Here is a 9,365-nt window from a genome sequence, read left to right as displayed (position 1 = left end):
AAGCTTTTTAAGAAAAAAGTCTAGGACTTTATGGCTATTCATTTTACTATTAAAATATCTAAATGGACTCAATCAATTTTAATAATTATAACTGTTCTAATATCACTTGAATAATTTTTTTGTGCATGCAAGCTCAGAGCTGCACTGAATTCACAGAGTGTACTTGTAACTTGGGTTTGAAGTTTTGACCTCAGTTACTCTTCTTTCAACATGCTACTTCCTTCCCATGCTTTCTTTATTTACTAAACGTAGACTGTGACATTTCTACTTTAGACCTTCTCTTCCCAGGCCTTATCTTTGTAAATATGCGCTTACAGTCTTTAAATAATATTTTAAACAGAACCTAATGCCTGGAGTCACATTTCTTAGTGCTGAAAGTTCAGCACTAAGGATTTACAGCTAGTGGAGGGAGGGTTAACATAACACTACCTAAAAAATGAACCAAGTTCCAGATATTCCCATCAGTCTTAAATCCCAGCACTGGCATTTTAATACGTTCCTTAAATATCTCTAATAAAGGAAGCAACCACAGTTAAAACAGCACACTATCAAAGAGTAAGTGACAGCAACAAAGGGACCTACTCAGTTTTCTGAAGACCATGATTTACCATGAAAACTTCTAAAAAATAGGCAAAGGCTCAACACCTCAGTCATTAAAACAATTCACTTCTAGGCTCAGGAGGTATAGTGGTTAATGGGCTGGACTCTCACATGGCCGACTATGGTTGGAGTCCCAGACCTGATGGTTTGAAACTCATGGTGGGTGTGTGTGCATGCATGCCCAAGATCCCAAGAGGAGAATGAAAGAGAAGGGATTGCAGTATGGCCATTTCTCCTAGGGAATGATTTCTCACTTTCTCTTTCTGTCTCTCTCTGTGCCTCTGGTGAGCACCCATGCTCTATAGCAAAAATCTCTCTAATAATATAATAATAATCATAGTAAAATAATAATAATTCATTTCTATGTTTCTGTCTTTCTACTGCATGAGGAACCAAAGAAGCTAAATATGGAACTGTTCTGTCTCAGCCAACCATGAAATCTTTAGGAACAGATAGGCACATCCAGTTATTCTTTAGGGTGTTCTTTTACAGATTTTTTTTTTTTCAAAAATAAAAATAGAGTTATTTAGGCTTATGAATATTTTGAATTTCTTGAATTTCTTCAAACAGTTCAACTTTTTACACAGAGTCATCAGTCGAAAGTCCTTTGACATAGAAGAGGTCTTCCCATGGTTACAAAATGGTTTTCTCTTTTGTTGAATGTGAGACTGTCTCTTCGTTCCTTCCGGATCCCAAACCATTTGTTCAAAATTATCCCTGTCTGTTTTCCGACACTGTTGATGTCAACTTGTAGGGGGACGCCTTCAGGAACTTTCCCCTATCAGATTGCTCCCACTTTGTTAAGAATGAGGGTTCAACAGTTTGAGTTAATCATGGTTTCTGAGTTACTGGACACAGCATGCTCCGAGACTGTCAATGGATACAGGCAAAGTCCCTCGTGTGTGAAGTCCTCACTAATTTCCTCAGTGTTGAAGTCCACCGTCGGCGAGCTCTCTTTGCGGCTACGTGGTCTAGCAGGTTTCTGTGTTCCACGGGGCCTGAATGTTCAGGCCTTTTCTGAAAGGAAAAGTCACCCGACCGGTGTCTTTCTAATGGCTTATTAATTTGTTTCCACTCCTGGTACATTTAGCTGGAATTTTTTAAAAATTTACTTAATTGGTTAGATCTCTTGAGAACTGCAATTGGCTTTCTCTGCACTTGATTTTATCTCAAAAGGTTTGTCTTCCTTTTGACTCTGGGAAATATCTATATTCTTTCACAGGACTAATTCCTTTTCCCATTCCAGCTGCTTTCCTAGGTGCAATGCCGGTGATAACGCAGTCAGGACGTCTCCTTCCAGGCGTTATTCTCCCTCTGCAGCTCAGATCACTGTCCCCCCACCCCAGAGTTCTGTTAGAGCCCCACTTCACTCTCACCCTGACCTGCTGGACGCCACTCCGCTGAAGTTTTCTATTCAGTCTTGGGAAATGTCTGCTTCTTCCCTCCCTTTCTATTTAATTTGATGATATCATCCAGACGCATTTCAATTTTGTTGAGGTTTCCATTGCTGCAGGCTTTCAGCTGCACTGGCAGAGTTGCTGTGGCTCCCACTGACCAGGCACTAAACCGACCAGTGTCTGGAGCAGTTGTGCTGAGCAGTCAGTGGGGAAGGCCAGAGTCGGAAACCTGCCACTTCCAGTCTTGCCAAAAAATTAGCTGCTTCCCACACACTTTTTAAAACCCCCTCATAAATAACTTACTTGACAGAGTCATTGAAAGCTGTAGTAACCAACCACTTTTGAGAATTTGCTCTAGTTTCCTTCTCTCAGTAGTGATAGGAAAATTTCCATTTCTCCATGACAAACAGGAGAGAATATGGTCTGCCATAATGTCTTGACACTGAAAACGCCCCAGGACTTTGCCAGCATTTTCACTAATACCAAAAGCCCTTTTAGATAAATGTGGTTTCTTTCTTTTTTTCTCAGGAGTATCTTGGAGGAATCTGGCCTTCCTTTGAATGACCTTCCCACCGCCTCGTGCTCATCACTGTGGGTCTAACAGCCAATTAGGTTTGTGTGGGGACAAGTCTACAGCATATTTCTGATTTGGAAGGACAGAAATGCTGGATTCACACATGAGTGTGTGAATCATCAGAGATCAGCCCTTCCAAGCTTGTCAAGCCGAGAGAAGAATCAGCCAGATTTACTGCGGGCAGAGCTCATGCCTGGATCTGAGCTGAGCCAGAGAGAGCAGCAGAGCAGGAGGGTTCTAGGCTGAGCCGGCCGCTGAGGCAGGGCTGCAGGGCGAGGGGAAGCGGACCTGCCGGTTGCAAGCAGGACCCAGTGATTTTCTGGATTGGCTCCAAAGAAGTGACGAGATATGAGGGGTGTTTAAAATGTCCATGGAAAATGAGTATTATGGAAAACTACCATGGGTTTCAAAGTCTTTTGCACCAACATAGACTTGGGCTTTAATCCCACTTCCGTCAACTTCCTGATGTCCTCTCATATGAAAGGCCTCTGGAATGTTGGACCTTGACACAGACAGTCTTTGTCTTGAACTCCACAGCGCTTTCAAATCGCGCTATTATAGCCAAGACCCTGCTGCCAGCCGAGGCCACAGAGCAGACACTGAACTGGCAGCAAAATTCTCTGCAGTGTCGGGGGCTGGTTCCCAGGTCAGGGAAGCAGGCAGGGGAGGCGTGCTGCATTCCAGTCCCTCTTTTCCCACCGTCCCTGGCTACTCTGACTTCGGTGTTTCTCCATGCCCCAGTCAGACTGCGTACTTAGTGCTTTCTCTGCCTTGCCCACCCACCCACTACTCTGGCCTTTAGTGAGACCGTCCACGGACATCCCACTCAAATTGCCATCCTCTCTCCTATTTCCTATCCTTCTTCTCTGCCCCATTTTTCTTCCATGCTCTTATGATTATTCAACAGATTATATAATGCATTTATTAATCTTCTGCTCCGTCCCAGAGACAGAGGAGACATGGACTACTAGCTCCATAAAAGGCCTATGTCTGTTTTAATCCCTGCTGTGTCCTTGAAACATCGACTGCCGTGGGCACACAAGTAGAGGAGTACCCAAGCTCTGAGGGGCCCCCGCAGGGACCCCCTGTTAGATGTGCAGGTGGGGAGCTCAGCCCCTGCTCTTCTCCGGCCCACCTCCTGGGGCCTTGCTCCCAGCTCTCCTCTGTGAAGTAGGACACCGCTCCTGGGCTCCCTGCCTTCCTCACCTGTCTCTCCAGTCGACACACAACCTTTCAAAGAAGTTTTGCTGCTGGTAACTACAGAGAAGCACCTGAGCTTAGCTAAAGTAGCTAACGGTGGGGAAGTCGCCAGTTATGACGAACCTCACAAAGTACAGAATCACCCCTGGTTTCCAGCAAGGTTTAAAGGATATAGACTCCTGTCTGTTTTTCCGTCTTTCAGATCTCTGTCCTAAGGATCACTAAGGATCACTGTCTATTCCCACTTTACCTGAAGTCCTTCAAAGTCAGTTTTCTCTTCTGCTCTCTTCTATTCAGTCCCCAGAAAAGCCCTGATTATCTTGTCAGGTGAGAACACGAGGTGAAAACATCTCTGGAAAAACTCCAGATGGTGGTCTCTAATGAGACCAGCCCATCTTTCCTGGTTTACATATGAGCTGGAACTTACGGACAGGGCTGACTTCACAGGAATGTTTATGGCAGATTACTTGCAGTAGGAAAGTTCTAGAAATAACCTAAATGCCCACCAAAAGAAACTAGTTGGGACCAGCAGTTAGCGTAATGGCTATGTCACTGGATTCCCACGTAGTCGACCGTGGTTTGCGTCCCGGACCCAGTGGCACGTGTGTGTGCGTGCCCAAGATCCCGAGAGGAGAATGGAGGAGAAGGGATTGCGGCGTGGCCATCCCCCCTGGGGGGTGATTTTTCGCTTTCTGTCTCTATGTCTCTGTCTGTCTGGCGAGCGCACGCGCCCTATAGCAAAAACCTCTCTCAAAAAAAAAAAAAGAAAGAAACTAGTTAAATAAATTATGGTACATAGTAGAATTCTATGTGCCTGTTCAAAATAATGAGACAGATTTTAAAAAAATTCTTAAATATCTGGTCTTGTAGCCATAGTATGACTGGAAGGTCTAGAGAAAATGAAGGTTGAAGGGCCAGCAAGTGATGTGGTGATGGGATGCTGGACTCCCACATGGCCAACCACAGCTCGAATCCCAGGCCTGGCAGCTTGCTTTCTCACTTGCCCTCTCTCTCTGTCTCTCTCTCTAGTGAGCACATGTGCCCTATAACAAATTTAAAATAATAATAATAATAAATTAAGTAAAATAAATAATTATTTATAAAAAGGAAAAAAAAAAACCATGGAAGTTGAACGGAGTTGGCTTAGTTGCTGTAGTCTTGTGCAGTCAGGGGCAACCCTGGAAGGAGCGGCCTCGGCTGCCTTGGAGGAAGGGCGCTGCCGGTGGCTAGAGCACCATGTACCTCTTTTATTCATATCTTTTTTCTGCCCTTCAAGTCACTTTTGTAAACTTTTCAACGCAAGTTTGCACATGCTTTGTGAGGTTTAAGTTCCTAAGATTTTTAAAAATTCTACTATGAACAGTATTTTAAAATTCATATGCTGATGTATCAGAAGGCCGTTATATGAACTTGGTTGGTCTTGAACTCAGCATCTGTGCCAAGCGCAGTGCTTAGTTCTGGGAGATTTACTCTACCGGAAGGTAGTCATGTCGATATTCAGATCCTCGCGAATTTTCTATGTAGCCAGTCATATCGTCTATAAACGACGACTCAGGCGCTTCTTGTTCAACCTCCTTTCCCTTTGTCACGTACTTGTTTTCTTTACAATTTGGGGGCTGAATTAATCAAGTGTTCTGTCCCCTTCTGCCTCCCTTGTTTCCCCTCCGCTGGCTTGGGAGTAGCTATTCCTCAGGTTTTAATATGCACGCTTCAGTATAAGTTCTGATACACCCTGACGTTATTTGGCTCCAGAAGGGTTTCAGAGGCAGGAGCAGAAGGAAGGAAACCTGCATCGCAGACCCGAGTTTCCAAGGATAAGAAGAATTTGGTTTGACCCGCGTTATTGAAGGCTCTTGCAGGGTTTAGAGGGCCAGTGGCACTGTCTTCGGGGAAGATGTTGATTAAAAGGGACTCAGTCAGTGCCAAGCCATGCAGAAGGGGGCCAGGAAGCCACATGTAGCAACTAGGCAAGACTCAGCTCAGCTTCCATTTTTTTTCCTTTTTAAGAATTATTTATTTAAATTTATGTTTTACTTACTGTTATTATTGTTTTAAATTTGCTATAGGGCATGTGTGCTCACAAGAGAGAGGCAGAGTGAGGGAGAGGAAAGAGAGAATAACCTGCCAGGCCTGGGATTCGAGCTGGGGTTGGCCGTGTGGGAGTCCAGATCCCATCACCACATCAATTGCTGGCCCCTCAACTTTCATTTTCTCTAGTTCTTCCAGTCATATTAAACTCCTCTTATTTCAATGTTCTACTTTACCCATTGACTTCTCATTGTCTTCAATGCCAAGGCACTTCCTAAAGTTTGTGGGCAAATGGAATTAAAGTATGATGTTATTTTGGAACGAACACATTTTTGGAATCCATACATAGTTTCTTCGAAGTATGCATTTTTTCTATGAACTTGTTGAAGACCCCCTTGCATAAATTTTTCTAAGGAGCGTCTTGAGATTAAAGAACATGTCCTGAACTCTTATATTGCTCAAGATATAGGATCAGAATCTGTGGGGTCAGAAAGCCTATGCCTTTCTTTGGAGAAGAGACTCGTGAAGTGAAATTGTTTATCGGCCTCTCCTCAGTCATGGGTGTCACAGCTCACAAAGGGAGCCGTCCCCTAGGTGAAAGCACCTCCCTGTCAGGCGCTGTGTTTTACCTGACCTTGATGTGCTCTGATAAGAATGGGGAAGGTCAAAGAGTGTTTCTGACTTAGTGAGCTAAACTCAAGTCATATTAATCTATTAATTAAGCCGAGGAGGTTTTAGATAAGATTAAATTTGTCCCTTATCGTGAGCGAGCGACTTCCTCTGCAGTGTTCTGACGTTCGCTGCGGGGATGTACAGACACGAAAGGTCACATTGTTTGATTATAGCACAGAGCCTGTCCTGCCTAGAGGACACAGACCCTTAACCCCCAGGCTTGTCCTAAATCCAGAAGTTTGTAGAACATACTATACAGATTTCCTTGAAGTAATAAAATGTGTTTGTTAGAAGGGATAGTATGATTTCTTGAAACGAGTCTACAGCATATTTTAGGTGCCACATTACACTTAACGTAGAAATAGCCCCCTGCACTCGTTTCTTTCCTTTTTCTTTTTCTTCTTCCTTTTCCAAATGCAGAAATATGTCCCCTAAGAATCCGGGAGGAGGGAAGGAAGTTCTGTTTGCTCTTTTCTCCCGCAGCTGCTGGCGTTGAAGTCAAGATGTCCCTGGCTGTTTTTGACCAAATCCAGCTCTGCTTTGTTTCTTCCAAACCCTCATGGCAGGCACGTGGCAGGTGTTCGGTTCATACCTGTTGATTGACTGAATTGAAACTGATGAACTCTCCTTAATGAGGAACCTGGAGACCAGCAGGCACTCTCCCCGGTTTCACGTGAGGACACGCCTGGCCCTGTGTTGGGAGCAATCATCTCTGCTGGACACACACTCCGAGGAACGTGGTGAAGATACGATTCCTTGTCTCCAGAAGTATGTCTGGTAAGCATCCATTGTTCTGATTAAGCTTTCTTTCCTGAGTTTAAACTGAGCAAATTAAATGCAAGGTAGTGACACACATTGACGAGTTACTACTTTATGGGCTTTTTTAACAAAACAAAACAAAACAAAAACAAAGCTGAAGTTTTAGCCAATAACCTTATGAAAAAGAATGTCACTGAAGTAGAGACTACAGCCCCTCTGCCCTCCGGATTCTTGTTTGTTTCCTTTGGGGTGACATTTGGTGTGGCTCAGAGTCACTGCTGTCAGCAGGACCCTCCAGGGCAGCAGGGTACTGTCCGTCTTGCTTTGTCCACAAGCTATTCTATTCCCCCAAAGACTGACAGCAAATAGACTTCGCGCTGAATAGCAAGTGGAGGGCGGGTGACAGGCTGCCAGTCTTCAGAATTCCTGCAGTAGCCAGCCGAGCCGCCGTGCCTGGGGCACTGCTCAACCTGCAGGAGAACATTCAGTACTAGAAGGCTCGATCCTGTCCAAATAACACAGAGAAGAACTGGCAGGCAGTTTAGAAAGGTTTCTCCAAAGAAGCATTTTTTGGAATTACGTGTTTGCAACAGCAGCCAGTATGTATTACTACAATGGAAATGCGAAGAAATACATTTGCTTCTCAGAAAACACTTTCTCTTTAGATTTTTACAATTAAGCCAGGAAATAAAAAGTACTTATTTCTTCAACAGCTAGGTTGAGTTACAGGGCTAGTTTGTAAACCCTGAAAAGGATAATTCACTGATTTGGGTGAAAGAAAATAGAATATATTTGAAACGACTAAGATGCAAATTCTTTTAAATCATGTGTCTATCCATCCGTCTGTTTATCTGTGCAGTCATCACATATATGAATCATATGTATGTATTTATATATATGGAGAATCATATATTTGGTATTAATGGAGGAAGGAAGAGGAGGAAGGCCCCAGGTGAAGACAATGTCCACTGGTTGGGTGAGAAGCAGCAGCTGGTGAACCATGTGGCCTGCTTCACAGGGAGGGTGGGGACTTGCGCCTGGCCTAAGGGCGACTTGCCCTGTCTCCTCTTCCTTTCTGGTGTCCTTTGTGATGCTGGGTGGAGAATGCATAGCATGACGTTCTGAGAGGTTGCTGGCTGGCCAACGGATGAAAGCAGAAGCCCAGCTTGGCAATGGAGGGGAGTTGTTGGTAATAGAGTGCGTCTACCAGAACTTCTCTAGAGGTGATGGTTTTTTATTTGGGTTTTGTTTTTATAAAAACGATTCATGTATATAATACAGTGGGGAAAGACAAAAAAGTAAAGAAGTCTCTTTTGAGAGTCTCATCCAGATAAAAGCCCTGTGTGTTGAAGAGGGGTGCCATTGCAGCATGCTTATATGCGGGGACTGAGCCGGGAGAGTGGGAGAAATTGATGATGCAAGAAAGGAGCAACCTTCGGAGCTTCGCCCTTGAGGGGGCGAGAAAAGACGGGGTCTAGTGCACAGCCGGCGAGCTGCCTCAGCGAGGACGGGAGGTGTGCTCGGAGGCTAAAGCTCGTAGATGCTGTAGAACAGTCAGTGGTCCATGTCTTGCTCATCTCACGGTCCAGTGCAGGTCAGGCAGCTCTCCGGGGCAGCACCCCTCCAAACTGGGATTCTAGGACCAGGGCTCCTTCCACAGTGTGGGTCTGTCCTGGAATCCTTCGGTTCCACAATGTGGGTGAGATAGAGAGAGTGAGCCACAAAACCCAAGGGAGATTATAGGGACTAGATGTAGAAATGCTTACCTTACTTCCCCTCATGTTCCTTTGGCTACTGTCAATGCCTAAACCCAACGATGAAGAAGGCTAAAAGATGCAGTCTTTCTGAGATTTTCAAAAGGAGAGAATCAATGATCGTTAGCCTGTCTCTGCCCTAGGAAGGAAGGCAGAACAAACACTCTTTTGTTAGTGATATAGTTGGGGAATGTGTGTGAGTATTCATTTCTCAGTGAACTAGGAAGCAAGGGAGTAGAGACAGGAGAGTTAAAGTTTTGAAGAAAGACAGAATGACAAAATAGCCATCTAAGAGGATGGAGAGTTCAGCGACTCTGGGAAATGTAACAGAATATCTCTTAGAGAACTGTAGTCAAGCTTGGGGGGTGGGGGTGGGGGATG

At 44.6% G+C, this 9,365-nt stretch overlaps 1 pseudogene; it reads right to left on the bottom strand.

Annotated features, from left to right (window-relative positions):
* Window positions 1-1,192: 1,192 nt before the first annotated feature.
* LOC102490466 (UAP56-interacting factor-like) lies at window positions 1,193-5,260 on the bottom strand (annotated as a pseudogene).
* Window positions 5,261-9,365: the final 4,105 nt, after the last annotated feature.

This window comes from Tupaia chinensis, unplaced genomic scaffold (assembly GCF_000334495.1).
Source record: "Tupaia chinensis unplaced genomic scaffold, TupChi_1.0 Scaffold144269_1, whole genome shotgun sequence".
Classification (NCBI taxonomy): Eukaryota; Metazoa; Chordata; class Mammalia; order Scandentia; family Tupaiidae; genus Tupaia; species Tupaia belangeri.
Note: the sequence above shows the minus strand (reverse complement) of the source record. Positions and strands in the feature narration are given on the sequence as shown.